The sequence below is a fragment of the Sitophilus oryzae genome, unplaced genomic scaffold (assembly GCF_002938485.1).
Source record: "Sitophilus oryzae breed Bouriz unplaced genomic scaffold, Soryzae_2.0 scaffold_1583_pilon_pilon, whole genome shotgun sequence".
NCBI classification, from domain to species: Eukaryota; Metazoa; Arthropoda; class Insecta; order Coleoptera; family Curculionidae; genus Sitophilus; species Sitophilus oryzae.
The window spans coordinates 1,267,704-1,294,509 of NW_022146262.1; the positions used below are offsets into that span (position 1 = coordinate 1,267,704).

Consider the following 26,806-nt stretch of genomic DNA (forward strand, 5'->3'; position numbering starts at 1 on the left):
TACTTATCGTGTTTAAGTGAAATATATGATCACTTAAAGTCTATAGAAAAGTATTACGTGAAATATTCTCATATTTTAATTATTAAGTTGATTAGTGGTCATCTAAACATATTTTCTTACTAGTTAGGTAAAAGTTATAAATGTCAGTGTCAATACACTCCTCATGGTAGTTTTATAATAATTTTAAGAGCGATGTAACCTCATATTTCACATGAAGTCAACAGTAAAGTCTGTTAATGAAAGGCAGTTGCGAAACGCCGTGTAATTATCTGTTGGGAAATGCATACGTTATTACAAGCGCAGATTACGATAATTATTAAAAAGCAGTGCATATTTTAAAGATGGAAATGGAGATTAATATAACTAAATAATTATATAAAGAATATTTGATGGCGTTTAAACTTATTTTGGGTGATTTTTTTTAGCTGAAGTCGCTTAAAATAAAAAACACAATAAAAAAGAATAAAACAATCCAGTATATAGAAACCTCTTCAAAAATAATAAAAATAATATTCAAAAATATTTAGTCAGTTTATAGTAAATATAGTAATAGCAAAAAATATTTGACCAGTGTTTACAAGATCAAATTCGATTAACAAAATATAAGTCATTTACGGCTTAGAAAGCCTTGTCTAGTAAATAAGATTTCAATACTTTGCGAAATGAAGAAAATGATGGATTTGATTTCAAATGGCAGCTGACTGTGCATTTTTTTTTCGAGTTGTATAATATTGAACTTCCTATACCTATCGGCGTTCCTGAATGAATAAGTAATATGAGATGGCCTTTCTTGAGAAGCTGATACATGCTTACGTATTATGCAAACGGATTCAAATATAAATAAGGAAGGAAGAGTTATTATTTTTAATTTTTTAAAAAAGTCCTGGCAATAAGTTCTGCTGTTTAGTTCCAGTGAATATCGAACAGCTCTCTTCTGCAGCTTGAAACTGCGGTCAAATTGAGTCGTACAACACGTACCCCAGAATGGAAGGGCATATCTGAGGTGCAACTCAAAAAGTGCATAATAAACAGTTCTAGCCACTGACAAGTTAAGTTCCTTAGAAACAGATCTTAATGCAAAAAGATATGCATGTCCCATTTTAGAGAATTGTCTACAACAAACCCTAAGAATTTTACAGATTTTACGACGTCAATGGTGGTGTTGTTAAGTACAAAAGGCTGCAGCGTGTTTCTATACGACTATATTAAAAAATCTATTATGTTCTAATAACCTAGTTAGCTAAAATAAGGAATGTTATGTTAGTATCACCAATTATATTCGACAATAAGCTTCATAAAAAGCTTAAACAAATTAATAATTTTTAATTTAATTAACGTGGGTTTATTTTTTACTGATGCCCTCTAACGGATAAACGAAGCAGTTTTGATAAAGGTAAATTATGAGCAATTAACTTATTTTAATCCAAAAAATACGTAGTTGTTTTATGTTCACGGAATATTGGAACTCCCTGTGTAGGTCCCTTTGTAAGTCTGCTTTGGAAAGATAAAGACTCCAAAAAATTGTTTCCCCAAAACTATGCGATGTAGCGTTTTTTTACAAGAGAGAAAAAATATAGTAAATACAACAGTGACCATTTTGAAAAAAGGACTTTAGAGAAAGAAAATATTTATAGATAAATTTATGTAGAGGTGGGAGTAGTTTTCACCCTTCCAGTATATTTTTTTGATTTTTGTAAAAGCCAAATGTTACCGCAGTTAGAAAAATATAGACACCCAAAATTTAATTCAAATCGGAATAACGGTTCTTAAAATATCTGAAAAAATGTTTTTATTTTTTTAAATTTTGATGCCCTCTAATGGACAAACGAAGCATTTTTGTATAGAGATAAATTATGCTCAATGAACTTATTTTGATTCCAAAAATACGTAGTAGTTCTATGTCCACGGAATATTGGGACACCCTATATATTCGCTACAATAATGTCATGCTGATACAAACAATTGTCGTTTTCTTTGAAACGTCCGTGTTGTTTGAGAGGTACCACCCTGTATATTATATTTAAATTAAACCAATTAAACCTGAAAATTACATAATAACAAATTATATTTTGTGTTTTATTAATACAAAACATTCTGTGGTTTCATCACAGTTTCATCCTAAAAATATGCGTTCCTAGTCCAAGAATAATCAAAACTTGACGTCAAACAACATATTTTTTTCAGCTGAACAACATTTTAATGGCTTGTTAAAATCAGCTAATTAACAAAAACTAAATGTTTATCTAATGTCATTTTTTATATTTTATTTCGACATAATTTCTTCAGTAAAAAGAAACAAGGTTTAATTTAAATAAATATATAAATTACTTTTCTGTCATAATATTAAGCATAAAAAGATTTCTTCTTTTTATATGAGATACTGACAATTATTATTCACTAGAACATATATCATTAAAATTTCTTTTTGTTATACATATATAGCATATTTTTAATATCAATAACAGCGTTTTCAGATGGAGCGGAGCGTCCGCGACTTCGAGCAAGTACCATGAGTTAATAGGTCTGTTCCCAGAAGAATCCCTGACTAAGTTAGCAAGTTTCTCATTGGTTAAACTGCCTAGAAACCTGATTGTTAGTCAGGTTTCTACACATTTCAACCAATAAGAAACGCTGACTAGTCAGCAAGTTTCTCATTGGTTAAAATGCCTAGAAACCTGACACATTTCAACCAATAAGAAACGCGCTGACTAGTCAGGGATTCTTCTGGGAACAGAGCCTATATGAACGATTTCATATGGGTCGCGTATGCTCCGTCCGGATGAGCTATATTGAAAAAACACACGCGCGGACGCACCGCGCGTACGGTCCGCTCCGTCTGAAAGCGCTGTAATCATTATTTTTTGGAATAGCCTGACAGCGCTTTCAGATGGAGCTGAGCGTCCGCGACGGACCGTCCGCGACTTCGGACACGTACCATGAGTTTATATGAACGATTTCACATGGGTCGCGTATGTTCCGTCCGGATGAGCTATATTGAAAAAACATCAGCGCGGACGTTCCGCGCGTACGGTCCGCGCTATCTGAAAGCGCCGTGAGAGAGTGCTTTCAGATGGAGCGGAGCGTCCGCGACGGACCGTCCGTCGTGTTTTTTCAAGATAGCCGTCGGACTGAGCATACAAGACCATGTGAAATTGTTTATATAAACTCATGGTATACTTGCTCGAAGGGGCGGACGCTCCGCTCCATGTGAAAGCGCTGTAGACTGTTTTAAAACAAATTATTTTTAGCTATTAAATTTTAAATAAACAATGCAAAAATAAATATGACCCTTGAAATATATGATTTTTTTACATTTTCTGCACATTTAAAGCTACCTGAAATAAGCTATCTTTCTTGGTATATACAGGGTAAGTTAAAAACTATAGGGTTTTAAAAAATTTAATCCAAATTTATATACTTTTTAAACTTTATATATTTTTAAGATTTGATATACCAAAAATGTATATTATTTTAATGAAATATTAATATAATTTAAACACAAGTCTGCCTAACGAGTCAGGAAAGACTTCGATAAACGACATCCAAAAAATGACACAAATAATACAATTTAGACGTCAAAAACTATAGACCAATAATCCTACTACCAGTAACATACAAGATATTCACAAAATTAATAATCAACAGAATAGAAAACACGCTAGACGCTGCACAATCACTTAGAAGTCTTTAGAAGCGGCTTCAGCATGATTGATCACATACATACACCAAGAGAACATATCAGCCGAATAAAAGAATATGAACTTCCACTAGTCATAGCCTTTATAGATTTTGAGAAGGCTTTCAACTCTATATATCCTAAGGCAATAATAGAAGCCCTAGCGAAACAAAGTATTGCCAGGCCTTATATAGAAACTCTCCCCAATACATATATTACGCTTAATAGTCGACTTCGGGCAATGCCCGAGAAAAATACGCAAATCCAATTTTGAGCAAGGAGTATTTCCCAAACCGGAAAAATTAATTTTATTCGATGATTATTTTTTTTTGCTTATAGTGTGATTTGATTGCATTGGTTTCACTCTTTTTGGTTGGATTGGTTTAGTTATTTGGCGAGTTGGTTAGTGTGGATATTTGGAGAGGGTGTTAATTCATTGGTTATTTTGTTAGTTGGTTTTTCGGGTTTGGGAAATATTCCTTGCTCAAAACTAGATTTGCGTATTTTTTTCGGGCATTACCCAAATTCGACTATTGGGCGTAACATGTACAAAGAAGCCAAAGCAAGAGTAATGATATATAAAACAACACCAGAGTTCCCAACTGGCAAAGAAGTACGACAGGAAGACGCGAGATCCCCAAATCTGTTTACAGCAACACAAGAAGAACTCTTCCGTCAACTGGACTGGACCAACAAAGTATTAAAAATAGATGGGGAATATCTTAACCATCTAAGATTCGCTAATGACATAGTCCTAATTGCCAATAGTCTAAGAATCTGAAGAACTACAAGCACAAATTAATGAGCTAAATAAAGTCAGCAATAAAATGGGTCTTAAAATGAATTTAGCAAAAACTAAAGTAATGTATCAAACCAAACCAAACGAACTAGTTGAAAGAAAATACATTCTAATAAATAAGACAACACTGGAAAGAGTAGAAGAATATATATATTTGGGACAACTAATACACAGCTCGGGATCTCTACTACCAGAAATCAACAGAAGAATTAAGTTAGCATGGAGTACTTATGGAAGAAACTCAATCATATTAAAATCTAGAATGCCACTTTATCTAAAGAAGAAAACATTCGACCAATATGTACTACCAGTCATGACCTATGCATGCTAAACCTGGACACTTAAAACGGACATCATAAGAAATATGCTGGGAATAACCAAAAGAGGCTGTAAAAGAATAGTGTGGATACGGCAAAAGACCCAGATAATAGATGTCATCCACAGAGTAAAATTCCTCAAGTAGCAATGGGCAAGACATCTGGAAAGAAGGACGGACAACAGATTGAACACAAAAATTACAGCATGGTACCCACGAGGGATTAAGAGACCTAGAGGAAGACCGAACTTGAGATGGGACCATGATATTAGGAAATTAGCAGGGATAACTCGGGCCCGCAGAGCCAACAATAGACAACAATGGGCCCAACTCTCAAAAGAGAGTCTCTAAATATGTGGCTACACCATAATTGGAAATAGTTGAATAAGCTGAAAACGATGATGATGATGAGGTATCTGGAATATTTGAACATTCATTGAATACGTTTTTTTTTGTTATTTGAGCTGAATCAAATTATAATGATTATCACTTTCCACTAGCTTTTTATTTTACTTAGTTTGGCGCAATGAACGAAATTGTTACACAAGACAAGCGTATATAAATCTACGATTATTCTCTATTAATTACTGAACTATTTCGAACTGATTCAAAGAGCGATAGTTAGATATACTTTGAAACCTGACATGAAATCATTTGGAATGCATAGTATTAAAGTGTGTAGCGAAATACTCGTACTGTTAAGAAATCTTTTGTAATTATAAGTTGGTTATCCTATTAAACTACGCAGGTAATAAATAATACGAGAGGTATTCACGGACGTAATTAGAAAAAAAAATTGGTAAAACATTTAAAGAAAAATTAAATTCATTTTCTAAAAAAACATTTTCAAAATGTTTATTTTCTTTTCTTAGTTACAATCATTTAAATACAAAAGTATTTCTTCTATAAAAGGCATTTGGTGGTAGCGAAACTATTGCAAAAGTAAAACTATGTCGGTATTGTAGCACATTTTTATTATTTGAAGCAGTTGAAGTTATTGGAATTTTGAAAAAACAATCAAAAGATAAAAAACACTGCTAAGACCAAGGATATATAGAAGAAGGATATTCAACTCCCTATAGCGGGCTATGTTGGAAAATATGCCGTATTTTGTCGAGGAAGACGATTTCGTCACAACCAATGAGCGTCGAGTATTTGAAATTGAAAACATATAAATTGACGGTAACCTATGTTTTTTGACTCATTTCACTGACAGATGTGATGAGATTATTATTGTAATTTATAGATCCAAACGTTTTTTGAAAAAATAATGTATTTTAAAGTTATTTCCTAGAGTTTGGCTTGGCCTTCTATATTATAGTATTTGTCTACTAATAAATAATATCTTATTTTGTATTTCGATGTATGGAAATCCGCAAGTTTTGTATCTGAAGCCGCAAAGAAATTTCGCTCTATAGTGAGAAAAATGTTATTATATCTTTTTAGACGTGTAGAATTACAAAATTTCTTATTTCAGATGTTCTAAATGTGAGTGCATGTCAAAAATTTAAATATATACTTGAAATATTATTTCAAGTTATATGCTTTGACATTTTTTGGAAGTAAACAAATATTGAAGAAAGTGTTGTGCCTTCACAGAATTTAAATTGGCATTAGGAATAGATTTCCTTGATTTAGTAATAATATTGCTCATAGAAATTGATAATGTGAAGAATAACAATACAGGAACATAGAATAACAAGAAAGAAATTCTAGCAGCAAGTTAGGTTATGAGATAAATTTTATTTATATAGTTTGTTTAAAGAGTTTAGTTTGAAAAAAAGGTAAAACAATTATTATTGTCCAGGTCATATTTGATAACTGTTGTTAATTGATAACATATTACAGGGACACAGTAAAAAGACAAAACATTTAAACCCTTTGAAAGAGAAATGTTTGCAATGGATATTAATAAATTCTAGCCAATTTGTATGATGTACAATGCAGGCAATATTTCTGCCTCCTAACGCACTATTCGCGTAAAAGAAGATGTGGGTATTGTATTTATAGGTAGTTAATGATACATGGAATATATTTCTATATTATTGCAATAACGATGTCTTTATGTTGTATTTTTTTAGAACAGATTTATTATTAGTTGGCTAGTGTGTTTGGTTTGGTTTGTAGGATAGCCATTGGTAATTATAAAGTATGAAGTCGTCAGGTATTAATAATAGGAATTGATCAAAGCTTATACATTTATTGTGATATTTATATTGTGAATTTAAGTAGTTAGTTTTGGTTGTTTAATAAACGAATTAATGTGCTTATTGTGTATCTAATTAAAAGAACAATGAAAAGTTGAATACCATAGGGGTACGTATGTTATACAAAGAATTTGCATCAACATTTTTTTGGTTATATACTTGTACTGATATTTGTTTCTTGAACTAAAGAATTATACAGTACCTACTACACAATATAATAATCTGCAGCTACATAGGTAGGTAGCTGTTGGTAATTAAATTTTTTATCTAATATAATATCTAACATCAGAAATATTGTTAATTATCAACTATAAACAACTAAGAACTAGAATTATCAACTATAAACACAATATAATATACTGTATCTTAAGCAATATGTAATTATTTAACAATTTTTTTGGGAAATAAAAACTGGTACTAAATTCTTTTTGACTATTTAATTTCTAAGTCACAAATAATGGTGGACAAATAGCAAGAAAATTATACAAGTAAAACATAATTTTAACTTATTTCTCTAATGGGATTTTGGTATTGATCTACTTAGTAGGATATGCAGTTATCATATTTTTGAATATTTATATTCAATATTGTTCAGGAACAGCCCAATTACTCTGAAAAAAAAATATATGGTCAAATTCTTTGAAAAGAAACTTTTAAAATCAGTAATGATAAAAAAATATATAATTGTTGTATAGCAGAACCAGGGGACACAGAATTAGGGGAATTAACAATAGATTATTAAAAACTGCCTTCTCTTAAAAAAGTAGTATTATATGCACTTAGAAAGACTATAAAGGATATAAGTACGCATAGAAAGAAAGAAAGTAAGTATCTATACTACTGATATATATAACTATATATGAATACGATACCTACAGTATACAATATTACTAGTATAAAAATAACAGCACAGTCGGCACACTTTAAAATAAAAAAGCAGCATAATATTCAGGTATGTATATAAGTAAAATTTTCTCAAAAATATTAGAATATGAAATAAATTGCAACTAAATTTTAATTAATAAACATAAACAAATAAACTTGTCAGTGTTATTAAAACTTTATGCAAATATATGTTACCTTAATACATTGTCTTTAATCCTACTCTTCTGATATGGCTTTTCAAACTTATCCCCAAATCTCAATTCTTGTTATTAAGAATAATATTTATGAACTTTTGTTTCCATATTAATTTCAATATATTTGAATAAAACTGGAAAAATAATCAATATTGGCACTTGAAATTTTAATTTCTTATGTCCTTAAATTATTTATATTGTGTTATACATAATACTTACATAAATATTCAATTTAAAAATAGATCAGCACTTGAACGAGTGAATATAAAATAGTATATTATCAATTTCTATGAGCAATATCATTACTAAATCAAGGAAATCTATTCCTAATGCCAATTTAAATTCTGTGAAGGCACAACACTTTCTTCAATATTTGTTTACTTCCAAATGGCAAAGGGTATAACTTGAAATATTTCAACCAATATTTCAAGTATATATTTTAATTTTTGACATTAAGCACTCACATTTAGAACATCTGAAATAAGAAATTTTGTTATTCTACGCGTCTAAAAAGATATAACATTTTTCTCACTATAGAGCGAAATTTCTTTGCGGCTTCAGATACAAAACTTGCGGATTTCCATACATCGAAATACAAAATAAGATATTATTTATTAGTAGACAAATACCAGAATATAGAAGGCCAAACCAAACCTCTAGGAAATAACTTTAAAATAAATTATTTATTCAAAAAACGTTTGGATTTTGGATCTATAAATTACAATAACAATCTCATCACATTTGTCAGTGAAATGAGTCAAAAAACATAGGTTACCGTCAATTTATATGTTTTCAATTTCAAATACTCGACGCTCATTGGTTGTGACGAAATCGTCTTCCTCGACAAAATACGGCACGTTTTTTTTGGGCCAGTCGAATATCCTTATTCTATATATCCTTGGCTAAGACTATCAAAATGTTGATCTAATAACAATTTGACGTTTATACTATTACGTCAAAAGCAACTTTTCTCCAAAGCCTACCATGACTTCACTGAAGCATCGTTTCTTGTTCACTGTTATTAATATAACATACAGACATGCTAGCATACAGACTGGTGCTAGCAAGGCGGCTTCAAGTTTTTAGAATAAAGTGCTTGAAAAAGCCCACTATGTTGGAGCGAAATTCTATGTTGGCTCACTATGTTGGAGCGTTTCAATTTTGATAAAAAAAACCTCATGCCCAAGAAAAGGAAAAAAAATATATGGTTATTAATATATTAATTATTAGATATTAATACATTTGGTATTAAGGTATTCTGGTATATCGTCGATTTTAAAATAAACTAACTGTTTCTATCTTATTTTTTATTACAGTGGGCATAATCAAGAGAGCTACCGATACCGTGTTATAAAAATAAGGTAATTAAAGACTTATTTTTTGGTATTTATTATAATTTTGCTAATACCTTGAGTTTGAAAGAAGATATCAAGATGCAGTTTTCGCTGACTTTTTAAGCTTTTACTACTCTTTACTATCAGCTAAAATTACATAATATACTATCGTATTTAATTTTTTTGAAAAAAACGCGCAATGTTTGTTAAATTGTAAGACAGCGCCCTCTAGCGTCTACGTTCAAAAGCTTATTACTATTATTTTTATGGTATAATATAGAGTAAGAAACGCTCTTTTAAACGAGACCTCGTTTGTTGGATTCTGATCATCCAGTCCGGAGTTGTGAACATTTAAATAAAGGCAGATCTAACCTTCCCCCAACACTTTATTTTAGCAGATAGGGGAAAACGGTTCTAACAAAAAAAATCCAAAATTTACTGAAGTTTTTGAAGCTATTATTTATAGTACCCATTATCTAGGCAAAATTCTGTAAAAATTATATTTTCTTATTTTCCATAGCAGTTGCGCCCTCTAGCGGTCGTTTTACAAACTTAAAAATAATTTCCAACAATTTCTCATAGCCCCTTTAGTTCTAAATATTTTTTTCCGTTGGCCCTACGGCGAATACTTTCCGAGATACAGCCGAGAGCTGTTCTTAGTGGGACACGCTGTACACATGAGATCTGGGACAGACGAATCGCCCATCACACGTGTGATAGCGTGGCGTGGCGTGGCGTGTGGCTTAATGGGGTCCCGGCTTTACGCTTGCTACCTCATACTGATGTCACCCGACAAAAATGTGACAGAGCTCAAAACGAGAGAATGGATTTGTAATTTCAATTCTTTGGTGATTTCAGCCATTTTTACAAAAATGGCTGAATATAAATTTTCAGTTGTTTTAGATCAATACCCTGACCAAGACTGGACCGTACAAGACGAAAACTATAGTCTATAAAATGAATAACTTTGAATTTTGACCGTTATTTTTTACCAACATGGCAAATATAAAAGCCCTCTATCCAAAAAGTTACTGATATTCTTTAAAATGAGTGCCTGAACGAATCAGATAGGTAACTCTTTTTACTTTCGTGAAATAGAAAAGGAAAATAATAAAACAAATGACAGGTCTTCTTGCAAAAATCAACGCGAAATGTCATAATTGACAAAAGTAAAATGTCATCAGCCTTTGACATTTCTAAATATCAGACCAATGCCGTCTCTAATAGAACAGCATTGGAGCGAGATTTATGACGTCACGCTAGTTAGATACCACGGATTAATAAATATGTTGTAGAATATAGAGAAAACATAATTATTCCTCGTATTTTTGGTTTGTATTTTAAAAATGATATAGTTTACATGAGCTATACATAATATACATTATCTATTTATAGTAATAAATACTTTGGCAAATAAACTATGAACCATACAAATGCATCAAATGTTTTACAATATACAAATAATGAATAGGTACATAAGATAATGGGTAAAATGTAAAATATATTTAAATTTTGGGGTTTAAAAATCTAATTTAACAAAAAACATTCAATATCTACTAATAGTGATGTATTATTATTTGCATTCACAAAATTTATATGTATATTTTGCAAGCATCAATGTGCGAAAAATTATATTTGCAAATAATACAATATCATAAAAAAAAGGCATCAGCGATGGCTATGAAATGAAGATCGCTGTCATTTTATATGTAAAATTATTCTAAAATTTTTGATTTTTTGAGATTTAGGTTCGGGAAAAACGCTGATTAAGTTTTCATTTGGTTTTTCATTATTTTTTTTGGTTAAAAAATCGTTATAGCTAACGTTTATAGCCTTCATCAGTGTTGTGTCATATGAAAAAGAATATAATCCAAAAAATTACATATACGAGGAATGTTTTCCATGTATTCTACAACATAATTAATCCGTAGTATCTAACTAGCGTGACGTCAGAAATCTCGCTCCGAGGCTGTTCTATTAGAGACAGCATTGCATCAGCATGGCCCGCAAGTTGGTAACCTAATAAGATTAAAGCCGGAGTCTCATGCATCCGAAATCCGATGGTACGACATCCGAAATTTGAAGTTATCGTGTGAAATAAAAAAAGCCTGTCACATACATCCGAAAGTTCGTTCCGAAATTTGACAGTTTTAACATTTTTCTGCTGCGCTGAATAGAGATTCATGTCATGTTTTATTGGAGAAACACTTATAAAAATAACTTCCTCGCCAAATATCCCGAAATTGCCCACTTCCCACTAAACTTGTTTTTAAAAACAAATGTTTTTAAAAAATAAAAATTATCGGATAAAAATTGTTGTCAAAATATTTCGACCAATAGGAGCACCGTCGGATCGTCGTGTCATCGGATTTCGGATGCATGAGACTCCGGCTTAACACTAGAAAAGCCCGCGGGAACTGTCAAATTCAAAGTTATTCGTTTCACAGACTATACTTATTAGGCTGCAAAACTAAGACCCAGAGAGTCTTCGTCTTGCATTTGTTCATTACAATATGCCATAGAGAGGATACTTTTATTACAAAAAATACTGGTTAATATTTTATAGTGTGATGATAAAATCGCGTTTTTATTAGCCTCTTTTTCTGTTTATTACAACGAAAGGAAGCCAGGGAAAGGCTACTTTATTTATTATTAATGTTGGTAATATAAAGACATGAGGAAAACAAATATCAACTCATTTCTGTTATTTACATAGACGCTATTTGAATTAACGTTTACCATTTTTTGATTTATCGTACTACAGACATTACTAAACCACATTTTAATATATAATTTATGAATAAAATTGAATTGTCTGTATGCCATTTCGAAATAAAGACTTTTACACGAACTCGTTTTAATATTTATACGGTACAACCATTTTACTTTTTTATATGCAAATAGATCTACATACAAGTATTATTAAATTTGAAATGGTTGTATGGGAAACTAGGTAATGTTACGGAAGCAAAGGGAAGTAGCGCGTCGTCGGATTTCCTTTATTTTATGAAAAATCTTTGGGAAAGATAAACAAGACTGTCTTTTCCTTTTTTATCTGACGTTTTCCTTATTCAGCTGTGTTTTTGTTGTCGACATGGTTGTCGAAAACTATTGTTTTTAGGTTCATATATTTTTTTGGATAAAATATATTTTTTCGTAAAAGACACTAAAACAGAAGCACAAAAAAAATAAAAATAAATATTTTTTGTAAAACACCACTATGTTAGAATTGAAAACTACAGACAGCTGAAACTACAACAAAACCAGTAACACTCAAATATCTAGAAACGCATTTAAAAAATAGTATATTGTTTTATTAGGAGTAAAGTAAAAATGATTTTTTTTTTCAAACGTCACAAAAGTACTAATTTTTTCGACGTGATTGACAATATAAAAAAGTCATTTTAACGCCTAGGCATAAAAGTAAAGCACTTTTAGAGCGCTTTCACACACACCAGCAAAATCGGTGCCGGTGTCGGTCCTGAAATCGATTGCAATAAAAATAAATTAGCTCCTTCAGATAAACTCCGATCCGGTAAAATAGTCGTGGTCCGGCAAATACAATAGGATTAAATACAAGTGTCGGAACGTGTGCAAAGCCGGCGTCGGCTCCGGCACCGATTTTGCCGGTATGTGTGCAAGCGCTCTTACCCTTAAGCATAAAAGTGCAAAAATATATTATTAAACTGATATAAAGTGTCAAATTCAACGACCGTAACCATAGTTTACCGATATATAATTACATTCAAGGTATCACTCCTTAATCTTTTTATTTTATTTGGAATGTTTGAAATTGTTTAAAAAATTATTTGTGACATTTGAAAAGAAATAGCATCTTCTGTTCGGAGTAAAAATGACTTTTTGTGCCTCGCCTGTATGTCGTCAAACGTATATACAGTCTCGCTACAAAAAGTGTCATTTTTACTCCTAATAAAAAAATATAAAGTAAACGCCACGAATGTTTGGGAGTGATTCATCGGTCGCTACCATGTGAACTAATCTGTTCAAGGTCACATGAAACTTAATTCCAGTGCCGTGGTATTTCAAGTCATATAATAATCAATATATAATCTGTTGTAATTTGTTGTTTTAACTGTCAAAGTCTTGTCAAAACATATATTTGGTTATAAATATAAAATGGAATGCCTCATTGGCCGCACTGCAAGCACACCCATGGACTGACGCACAAAAACGAATCAATCAAAGAAACGCGATATAGTACAATAGTATCGTCTGGTATCGTGCTATAGTAGCGCAGGCAGATGATTAGACCGGGCCTTTAAAAACCTACGTCTGCGGTAAAAATTTACGTTTTTAATGTAAAAATGATAGCGCGCGTGCCGATTCTAACTTCATCAAGCGATGAATTACTCCCAAACATTCGTGGCGTTTACTATACTATTTTGTGTCGAGACTACTGTACGTTTGACATTACAATGGAGGCACAAAAAGTCACTTTTACTCCGAATGCTATTTTACATGCTATTTTTTTCAAACGTTACAAATAATTTTTAAACAATTTTAAACGTTCCAAATAATATTAAAAGATTTAAAAATTATACCTTAGATGTAATTATTATATATCGAGAAACTGTGGTTTCGCTCGTTGAATTTGACACTTTATGTCAATTTAAAAATATATGTTCGTACTTTTATGCTTAGGCGTAAAAGTGCTTTACTTTTATGCCCTAGGCGTTAAAATGACTTTTAAATTGGACTTTCATGACGTTTGAAAAAAAATCAATTATTTGAGTCTACTGGGCAACGGAGTCTACTCTTTCAAAAAAAATGTACAAAGCAGTAATGACTAGTAAGCCAACATCGACAGAGAATGAGTAGGTATATTTTCTCGTTATCGGGAAACATTGGTACTAAAATAAGAAACCGCCAATCAGATAATGCTGAAAGCTAATTTTGTAAGGAAATTGCTCTGAATTTAAATTTGATTTCATTATTGAGGATTTTGCGGGTTACAGGTTGAGTTTTGGCATAACGATAAATTCAAAAAAAAATACTATTCAATGTTAATTATGATTTGTATAATTGAAAAGCCTGTGATGGTATTAACATAATAGTTTTATAAACATAAAAGCTATTTTTAGTTTAATTTGGCATCAAAATGTTTGTTTTGTTGTTAATTATTTTTATAATAATGTCATTAGTAATTTTGTTGATTAAATTTTATTAAATATCTTTGTTTAATTAAAGGCTGTTGTACATGTGGAAAATGTTGTTTGTGGTTGAATTGTTAATTAATAAATGCAAACTAAAACTAAACTAAAGTAATGTACAACGAACTAGTGGAAAGAAAGGACATTCTAATAAATTAGAATTCTAATAGATAACACAACACTAGAAATAGTAGAAGAATACATATATTTGGGACAACTAATACACAGCTCAAGATCTCTACTACCACAAATCAACCGAAGAATTAAGTTAGCATGGAAGTATTTATGGAAGAAACTCAATCATATTCAAATCTAGAATGCCACTTTATCTAAAGAAGAAAACATTCAACCAATATGTACTACCAGTGATGACCTATGCATGCGAAACCTGGACACTTAAAACGGACATCATATGGAACCTGCAGGTCGTACAACGTTCAATGGAACGAAATATTCTGAGAACAACCAAGAGAGACCGTAAAAGAATAGAGTGGATACGACAAAAGACCCAGGTAATAGATATCATCCCTCAAGTGGCAAAGGGCAAGACACCTGGCAAGAAGGACAGACAACAGATGGACCACAAAAATTACAGCATGTTACTCATGGGGAATTAAGACACCTAAAGGAAGACCAAATCTGAGATTGAACCATGATATTAGGAAATTAGCAGGGATAATTTGGGCCCGTATAAACAGCAATAGACAACAATGGGCCCAACTATACTAGGCTACGAGGCTACACCATAAATGGTGAAATACGTTGAAAATAATGATAGAAAAATTAAAAAAGGATTGAATGTTACAGTTGAGGGTTGGAACTTTTGGTGTTACACAGCAAAATAAAAATACTAAATCACCACAATACACCAAAACAATTGTTTCCAGACACACGAATCTATTTTCAAAATTTTTTTTTCTCGAATTTTAAATTACACCAATTAAAAATAATTTTTACTCGATATAAAAATAAATTACAGCTTTCTTAAGACCACCTGGCAGTAAGTGCCATTAAAAAATAAAGAAGAGTACTGTCTAAGTAAACGACGTCTAGGGCTTGACATCGCCAAAATTATTACCGATTGTCATTTCACCGCCGTCTCTGACGCCGTTTTTTTTTCGATCGTTTAGGATATAAAAAATATTAAAATTAATTTGCGTAAAAATCTTTATTTATTTCGAAATAACAAATAGACAATCTAATTTTATTCATATGTACAGGTAAATAGAGGTTTGGTAACGTATTTGTAGCACCATAAATCAAAAACTGGCTAATGCAAATACCGTCTAGGCAAGTAGCAGAAATATGATATTCGTTTTCCCGTATTTTTCTATTGCCAACATTAATAATAAATAAATCAGCCTTTCCCTTGTAGCAATACCGTAAAAATGAACTAATAAGAACAAGATTTTATCACGGCAGTTTAATATAATAACCGATATTGTTAGTATCTTATAAAGTGTATTAAAGCAAATACAGCGTCCCCTTAATGCCTTTAGTAATAAATGTTATCTTTTTGAAAATAGAAATATATCGGCTATTCATTGACCAATCCGTTGTGCTTCGATTGCTGTAAATGTTGACCAGTAGGTCGAGTCAGTTTTCTTTTTGCAAAAGAACAACAATGTTCGTTTTAATACCGCTGCAAAAAGAATTCTCCATAGTGAACGTAGCGAAATGATTTATATATATTTCATTTTTATTTTAAGGCTTTTAATAAGGTTGATACGGATCAGCCCAGTTTGTGTTACGCAGGGATATACATATAGTATACACTTTAAAATTGTTTTATTTCATACTTGTCAATTATTTTGACAGTGGTTGCGACTTTGATTTTAATTATAACATTAAGTTTTTAATATTAATTATTTTAAACCGTCTTTAAATAAATACTTATTGTTACTAACGCTACGTTTACCTTTACAAATTCAACGCAATTTTCAAAGTTGAAAATGCAAAGTAGGTAGTTAGGAAATTTCGAAGACGTCACTTAACAATTTTATGGTTAGTAAATTTTTTCGGTGGGATCTATATATTTTTTGTAATCTAACCTTGGCTGTTGAACATCATTATTTATTTTGTCATTAGGCTTATTTAGATATGATCATTAATCATGTTACTTCACTTATCTTGGACATTTTTTATGGAATTTTACCACTTTTTCTTTAATAGGGGTAGAGGAAGTGAAGGTATTTTGGAATAGTAGTTACCATATTTTGCAAATATAAGCAGATTGAGCTACAGTGCGTACCAAAGAAATTTACATACATTATAGAATAGAAAAGCAGCAAGATGAACATAATTTATTGGACTATTCCAAATTTGCATCAGTTATAGTATTCCAAATTAACAACATGAAGACCTACGCCGTAATCCGTAAAATATATATATGCATTGACATATCGAAAAAATACATTTTACAAATTATAATATAAACCAACACTTACCCGAAGATCCAATCAAAATTAATTTAAATAAAAAATCAGGGCAATGATTGCCGATTTAATTTCTACTAAAAAAGTTTTTGTCGCGTCACAATTATTTGTTCACATTATTTTTGCTCTGTACTATAAATTTAAATAACTACAAAATCTGTTGTCCACTACATACAAGCCGAACTAGTAGTTTATACCATATTTAAACATATATCTCCATGCATAGCTTCAATAAGTGAGTATTCCAAATTACCCTCATTTCCTCGAAGTTTAATTGATGAAAAATGCCTATACCTTTGTAGCGGGTTTATTTTTTGAAAAGAGTTCTAGGGTTTTTGCAGTGGTGTTTTTTTCTAGTAGCGAAAAACCAAAAGCTTTTTTCAAGATATACCTAATTGGTGATTAAATTTTACTTGAGAAATAAAGAAACAAAGCTTTGACTTTTTAAAACACAAGATAATTCAATAATGGTGTAACTACCCTGATATTGTTTTATTTATTTAAATGGTTTTTATCGAAGATGGAGAGCTGGCCTCTTTAGAGCCGTCTCAAATACTGGCTTTTGTTAAAGCCCTGAGACTGTATGATGAGTTATAACTCGTTATAACTCAAGAAAGGGGAACACACAGTAGATCTGTAAGGTCGCGGTGATTACCTCCCCTCCTAAACATTCTACATTTATCGATGAGGCGCGTCCAAGTTAACAGAAGAAACAAATACAAGCTTCAAGCACCAAGCTTGTTTTTTATATCATCTGCACCTATATAAAATAACAGTCTATTTAGAGTGTGAGATGCGAAGAACGTGGATTATTAATAATAAGCCTTCGAGGCGCCATTAAAATGCAAATTGCCTAGCAATTATTTATGAAATATGCACTTTTCTAGTGGTCTTGAACGTTGTTTTTATAATCGGGATACTATGATCGTCCTTTCTCCCTAGAATATTATTTATGTGACATATTGCCGTAATTTATAGCTACAGAGGAGCAATTAAAACATGACTATAAAAGTTAACTAACCTTATTCTAAAATTAAATATTTATATTAGGATATACAGGGTGAGTTTCCTACGATGTTCTCTATGGGTATCTCGGAGTAATGTGAAACTGTCACATCCTAACCTAACCAAAAATATGAATTTTTCATATGAAGGAAAGAGTGTTGGATTATTGGCTCAACTTTTCTTGGCCATACATTTTCGAGGATACGTTGACCGGCGAACGTTACTTACGTTTTTTAGAAAAGCTAAATTTAGATACTTGCGCATCAATAGAGTGGTTCTAACATGACTTTTATTATGACACTCCCCCTCATAATGAAAGAAATGTTAAAAATTATATATATATATATCATAATTATGCAAACTCAGTGATAGGAAGAAATTTGCCAATTACATGGGCCTACTTGATCACCTGACTTATTCATTTTAGATTTTTTTATGCGGTATGGTTAACAACAAGGTTTTAAAAAAAATTATGAATAATTAAGAGAGGCATTCGAAGAGGCGGTACGGGAAAAGTTTATTAAAGTCGACCGGCCGTTCTGTGGGAACAACTTGTAGTTCAGTCAAGTTCAGTTTTAAAAGACCCATTTTGTGTACTCAATACATTGGTGTTTTTTTGAACATTTGCTAAAATAGCTTAAAGTGTATGTAGTAATATTAGTTTTTTTTAAGTTTTAATTTGTGTAATGTAAATTGTAAAGGAGCGATTAATAAAATATTCTGTCTTTTTATAAGTTATATGACCCCACAAAACTGCAATTCCTTCCCCATTAACCGACTCTCTATCTCCAGTAGTTTCCGAGATACCCATAGAGAACATCGTAGGAAACTCACCCTGTATAACTTTTATAAGAACTATTAAAACACGATTTTACTTATATACTTTAACCAATTTTTTCAACTTCGTTTGTGTTAGCAAAAAGCAAAATAAAACACTAATTCATCACAATACACCAAAATAAGTCGAAAATTTCGACAGTATGAAAAACTTGAAAAACCTATCAATGCTGGCGTCCTCAGTGAACAACTTCACACATGATTGCACACATGTCCGTGATGTACCACGAAAAAATGTGACAGTTGTATTGAGGATATTGTATGGTTATCTACGTTTAGTTATTTCTCTGAGAATTAAATAATTTCTCTATGTCTATCTAGAAAAAAAGTATATAAAAAAATCGCCACGGAATAATCAAATTGCAGAAATCTATGCACATATATTTTCAAATCAGTTAACAGGTTCAATTTGCCTGTTCATTCAAAATAATATCTCAATTTCTACTAAACACCTAATAGAAATTGTGACATTTCAGATAATAAATCGTTGTAAAACGACGGCAACGTTAATGAGAAAAAACTGTAGAAACATTTCTTAAACTAGGCTCAAAAGTGTGTTGCCATTGTTGCTAACTGTTTATTTAGAAGTAGTTTTAGTGTGAGAGTTTGTATATCGCACGGTAATGCCTTTATAATTGTTCCTATTATTTGCGTAATGCAATTCTAGACGACCTGAATTGTGTTATAAATATGATTTTATTTCAAAAAGAGGTGGAAATAAATTAACATGCACTGTATGAGTACAGTTCCGAAAAAGTAGCAAAATAAGCGTTCGGCATTTAACGTTTTATGTAAAACTGGCTAGGTATTTTTACACAAATGAAGAAGGAAATTAAAAGGATTATACCATATCCGTATTGTAGCACATTTTTAGACAACTTTTTTATTATTAAGATTTTGATGGTCAAACATAAACAAAGTATTCCTTATGTTTGGACTAAATTTTCTCCAAAATAAAGACATAAATTAAAATTCGGTTACAATACGAAATAGATTGAAGTTTTGTGATTACAGTGATAATTTATATGGTTTGGTAACAAATTGCTCGCTCTCTTATGGCAAATGCTGAAGCTCTGCAAACCTTAATCAAAGCACGTGTGTTTGGAATTTTGGACGTGGCTTAACACGACAGGATCGGGCTAAGCCTATTAGGCAGATTTCTGAAATATAATATATATTTCCTTTGGCCACACACCCGCTTTACCCGACCCCTGAGAGCGACCCGAACAGTACAGGGTAATAGAAAGAACTTTAACGAAAGATGATGATTTTATCGTACTGAATATTCTAATGTGCTCCTTGATATCAAACAAAGGAGGATGTGACGCAGAAATCAAGAGAAGACTGGGTATAGCACGTAATTCCATGACCAAACTCAATAAAATATGGAAAGGTTCAGCCATTTCAATTAGAAACAAACAGACTCAGACTACTAAGAGCCATAATTTTCCCCATTGCCACTTACGCCTCAATGACCTGGACATTGAAGTTGGCAACGAAACGTAAAATCGATGCTTTTGAAATGTGGTGTTATAGACGGATGCTGCGAATACCAGCTCACCGCTACAAACACAGCTCACCGTACAAACATTTTAATACTCGAACAACTGAATGTCGAATCCAGACTGTCGATATCAATAAATCAATCATACTTAAGATACTTTGGCCACATATCCAGGAACACCAATGGCCTAGAAAAACTAACTGTAGAGGGGAAAGTAAACGGGAAACGTCCTAGAGGGAGATCTCCAAACCGTTGGGTGGACCAAATGAAGACGATAATAGGTCACAGTCTGCACGAGGCCAGTATTGCTGCGCAAGACAGAACAACATGGAGAGACACAATAAATGCGATATCATAATGTCACCATACTCTTATAGAGTAATAGAAAGGAGGAGAGAGAGGAGAATATTCTAAGGAACCAAGAAATGAACAGTCACAACCACTGTCAATTGGTCAATGGGCTTTGTGAAAATGAACAGACTTTATAACTGATTAGCGGAGCTCAAGGCTTGGTAGGGTTTGTATAAAAACTATTTTACTATTTTAATACTAATTCTCTTGCTTTTAATCTAATCATACCCAAAAAATCTTTTGGAGGAAATTTTCGTTAGGTTAGGTTATCTTCTCAGACATTTACTTTTGTCAAAGCCCTGAGACTCTATGATGAGTTATAACTCAAGAAACAGGGACACAATAGACTTATAAGGTTGCAGTAATTAATATCCCCTATACCATACAATGTAGAATCTACAATCACCCTGTATATAACTTCGATCACCAGCCAAATCTAATTTAAATAATGAAACCTAAATTATTATGCAACTACAGACAAGCAAGGCAAATAACATTCATCTAACTACAGCCGTATAATCCCAAGCTTTAACAGACAAAATCACATCGACGGGAGTCTGTTATTAAGGTGTTGTTAAACTTATTATTACCAAAGAGTTTACAGATTTTGTTATTAGGTTATAAGTACAGTTATTATGGCTTGATTTTATGCTGTCTGTAACAGCTAGTTTCTAAAATACCTTTAGAATTTCTTAGAATGCATAGAATTCGAAGAAATGAAAAGAAATGCATGGCATGGCATCGAAATGCCGTAGATCTATCGAGGACGTGCTAGAAATTTCTCGATTAATTTTATTCGACATATTAACATAAAACTATTTATAATAAATTTTCCTTGGAGATTCCGTGGGTATTTTCCAAACAAAACAACACGAAATTTGCAAAGACGATTTATTAAACAGATAAACTTAGAGAGAAAGAAGAATAGCGACTTAACCTGTTCCAATATCCTATTTTGTCATATATAGCGTGTCCAAAAATAAATGGTAAAAAATATTTTAACTTTAATCTTGTATTTGATAACTATACATACGGTAATCGTAAAAAAAATTCCGATGCACGTCATCAATCATATCGAAATTGACACTAAAGCCTATAAACCTGACTAAATGAAATTTTGACAAAAATGTTTAAATTTGTTGCATTATATAATTTAAGATACCGAGCAGCTCTTCATTTTACTTTATAGAGAAAATGATTGTAACAGATATTTTATTTAGATTAAAGCTGCAAAAATTAGATTAAACCGAATTTTATTATCGCTATGTTGGTCACATTGCGCAGTGTTCAGCAACGTTTTCGTTTATTATTTGACAATTATCATAATGTCAGTCATTATTTTGTATAATATCGTGTTGTTGTTGAATCTTTGTTTGCCTATTTTCATAGTGTTTTTTTTTAAAAATGTAATTTTAAGCACAAACAGAAATATGTTTTCGAGTTCTATTAGGGACCATCAATAAGGAGTCCCAAACCTGCTAATTAAGTGGCTAACTTTTAAAAATTCTGTATTTTGAAGGGGACTATAACAAAATATTAAGTGTGCTATATTTATGGAAAGGTAATTTTAAGTTCTTTTCAGTTAAACAAAAATATACAGGGTGTCCCTAATAAAAAATAATTTTTTCTGTTGATAACTCTTAAATTATTAATTTTAAAAAAATTATACTTAGACCATTAAATTCTACGTAAAAAGGTGCTTTGGAAATGTTTTCATAAAAATACAAAATTTTCCATAGCAAAAAAGTTACAGCGATTTTTTAAAATTGCACATTTTTGAAAACACCCAGTAACTTCGAAACGGTAACAGATATCGATGTGCGGTTTTCACCATCACGTTTTTGATGCTCCAGACACCGATATTAGTTTTCGTCTATCTCCTATAGAAAAGGGTGTTTCTCTTTAAAAGCGTCCAATTTGCCCCACCCTGTACATGATTATGATTAAAATCCGTTAGTTTTTAATAAATTTGTAAGTAAATAGCTTGGATTGTGCTAAAGCATAACTTTTACTGAAAGTTTCAAAATGAGCCGAGCAGTGTAGATGTGTTACTCTAACACAGTGGCTAACAAAATGAGCCAAGCAGTGTAGAGACGTACCCTAACGCAGTGGCACTTTGCAAAAAAATATTTTTTTTAGATTTCTGTGTCAGTGGTGAAATATGCATGCCAAATTTATTTAGTGTTTTTTTTTAATTCTTTACAACCCTGTATCTATAAATAATTACTAGCAGCATAGTCGAATGAAAACATATAATCAAATTTTATAATAACACGCTATACAAGATCAATTTAAATCAATAACCGAGGAAAAATTGAAGTTAATTAATATTAGTTAATAGTGTAAATTACTCAAAACTAATTTCGAAGTAATAATAATAAACAAATTACATTTTGCTTATGTATATGAATAGATACACGATACGATAGATAATTTGTATTAAAAAATATATAGTACATATAGCTAAATTATTATTTTGTACAAAAGTCAGTCAAAAAATAATTTTCAAGCTATCCTAGCTTAATCAGTTTAAGTCGCTAAATTTGAATCACTTTGTTCTACTTAAAATTTAACTGGAAAGCACTAGTAGTGTCCAAGACTGGTCTTGATTGCGGTTTTGATCTTGATCTTGCACAAAAAAGCAAGACCAAGACCCAGGAAGCAAGACTCAAAGCATTTTTTTTTCAAGTTTTTTATTTGCATCTAATTTTTCAAAAAAAATCGTAATTTTTATTTACTTACTCCTCCCCCTATAATTTGGTTAATAAAAAATAATAAAAAGGGTTTCCACGAAACTATTGTCAGTCAATGAATATATATGATTTATGGTATATAGCCGTCAATAATAAGCTCATATTCGTATATTTTTTTTTGTCAAAGCATACTAAATATTACCCTATTAGTTAAGGCGCTCAAGTTTTTTAAACCATTCAAATACATACATATACCGGGTGCATCTCGAAAGTGGCTTACACCTATAACTTTTTTATTTTTTCAGCTAAAAAAACGAGATTTGGTATGTTAGTATATGACCTAAATTACGATTGATTGGCGTATTCAATTGTTTTCGGTCAGTTCTTGTTTCACCGGAAATGACTAGGACTTTTGATTTTTAAATGCCTCCCTCGGCATTTTTTTACTTTATTCGATAGAAAATAACATTCTGAATAGAATGACATATCATATGTCAACTTTTGGCATTTTCGCATATGGTTTATTTGAAATTATAACTTGCGGTTCGTAACGGAAATTTGACTCGAAATACGAAGTGTGTGGTATCAAATTATTCGTAAAAAAATGCTTTTTCCAAACATGCTAATGAGCCACCCTCATTCCATTTGAAAAAATTGAGAAATTATTAAAAATACGATTTGAGCATTTTCTAACTGGCCAGGGAAAGACATTAAAAACATTAGACGATCAAATCTATATTTCCAAGGCTCATTGATTAAGAATTAGTGTTTTTAACACAGTCATGGCACTCTAGATTGAAATTTAAAATACAATTTTTTATTAAGCGGTAATATCAAAAGTTGTGTATGAAATATGAAACTTAGAAATTTACTTAATAAAATCATAGAAAGAAAAGACCATTTTTTACAACACACTGTATATTTTGCTAATGTGTTCATAGTATTTATTTCTGTACCGAGTGTTCCCCTACTCTTAGACTTTTTATCAATAATTTTAACTTACGCATTGCATTTGAATACTGCATTTTAGTAATAAAACAGGTTTTCTGTTAAATTGAAGGTTTAGCATTACTTGTCTGTATGTGTTATTGCTCTCATTAAACAAAATATTTATTACAGTAGACTTGATTTTAATGGTTTATTAGTGTGTTTTTTTTTAATTTTATTATCGTATCGTTATTGTACCTATTATAAGTAAGTATATTTTTATGGTACTTTTTTCAAAAGCATTTCGCATATTCACTAGTTCATAAAGTTGCAATTTAATGTTAATAGTTCGATCATAAAAAGTATTAATAAATTAGCAATAAATTTACATGTTTACTTCAGTTTTGCTTTACTTTTATGTTTAGTTTTGCACTAAATTTTTTTACTCAATGGTACACGGTGATTTTTTTCAAATATTTTGATTTGCTGAAAAGAAAAAAAAACTTGTTTAATAAAATAAATGGGTGTGCCAAGAATAATAAAAAAACTCAGAGATACGAGAGAGTACTTTTCTTATACAGGGTGTTTCAAAAAACATGTACCATCTCTCGTGGGGAGATTCCTCACTACAGGAGTAGCTACAGGGTGTTAAAGTCTTAATAATCTTTCGATTTATTATAATTTTCTTTAAAGTACTTTTAGTGATTTGAATGGAATTTTGAGGGTAAAAGTTACTATAAATGCGACATGTTTTAAAGCTAAAAAAGAATCGACATATTCACCAGGGACGTGTATATGGGTAATCACTAGAATATTGTTCTAAAAAAAGAATGTACGCCACTGACTTTTTATTCACTGGTTTTCGAAATAGTGTAAGCAATTTAATGCTGATTAAAAGTTTATATCTCTTAATATTGTGTCGATTTCGGCCTCCTTGATGAGACAAACGCAGTTTTATTAATTTGCCTTGATCCAGTAAGTCTAATAGAGACTTTTAAAAAATTTTAATATCAACAACTTGCGAAAGTTTTAAATAAGTACTCATTGATTCCTCATCAAAAAATATGAAAAAAAGTTCCTATAAACATGGGTATGGAAATGCATAGTTTTAGAGTTACAGGATGTTAATAAAACTTTTTAAAATTAGGTTTTTTGTAATTATCTTAAATACGACTATTTTTTTATTTGAAATTGCTGTACGTTGGACTAATAGCAATATTAACTAATAATAATAATATTTAATAATAAATTAGGTACAATATATGATTGTTTAATTTTATTTTTATTTTAATTTTATTAATTATGTGATTACCTTATAAAATGTACGTTACTAAAAATTGATATACATATAAAACTTGTGAAAAATTAACATTATTATAGAAAGGTTGGCTGTGTTAATAGTACCGTATGATCGAGAAAAAACGGCGTCAGCGATGGCTATGGAATGAAGATCTCTGTCATTTTAAATGTAAATTTATATGGGAAGTGTCATTGATGTTCATTTCCCAGCCAACTGGACGCCGTTTTTTTTCGATCATACGGTACAAGCTATGAATGATTTTAGTATTAAATAACTTCAATTTTTTTTATCCATCCTCCAATTGTTTTTCTCTATTTGGAGAATATTTTAATAGAATATCCAATTTAAAAAATATACAAACCGTCGCCAAAATTAGCATAAATAAATTCAGCGGATTTATATTCTGAAAGAAATGCAAAAAGCAAGGAAATTTACCAATTTGTTACATAAATTAAAGACGGTAAAAGTATTTTTGACGAAATTTATTTGGGTCACTACAGCATCCAAAAACCAGTTTGTCTATAATATCATTTTTTCAACAAATAAAAGCATAATGTTGAAATGTCATGAATAAATCGTTGCGGTTATTCATAAAAAGATTAATAGTTAAATAAGTGTTGATATAATCGGTTCTATACAGAAAAAATAGTTTTTTTCAATATGTTTTTTATTATTTTTATTAAATTATTAAACTCCTGTTAGTAGGATTAATTAAGTAAGTTATTTTTTTCCATGGCAACTGTTAAAATTGCCTTACATATATCTATCAAAAATAGTAGATAAAATAGTACTTTAACCGCAAGGGTAGATTAAATGATACTTTAACAGCGAGGATAGGTTAAAAACTTTATTTCTTCTCGCACGTTTTTTAATTGCTTCCATTTTTGAAAATGTTTGTATTCCTTTTCATAAGTTATTCGGGATTCAAATGGAAGTAGTTTGGATATGGCGTTTGTCGCCACAGCCTGAATATCTGTTGGTAATTTACTTATTTCATTTTGAGCCATTTCTGGCTCCAATTCTATCAGCAATCAACACAAGAGAATTAAAAAATATTGACTCAAAACTGACAACTAAAGAGACAGCTTTATTTATTTGGCAAATTACATAGAAACCAACGCCAACCCAGCACAATATTTTTTCTATTCGTAATAAATTCCTTGAAATAATGA

General features: G+C 31.0%; 1 pseudogene; it reads left to right on the plus strand.

Annotated features, from left to right (window-relative positions):
* The window catches only part of LOC115879676, a 56,448-nt pseudogene that overhangs the window by 2,905 nt on the left and 26,737 nt on the right, over positions 1 to 26,806 (plus strand).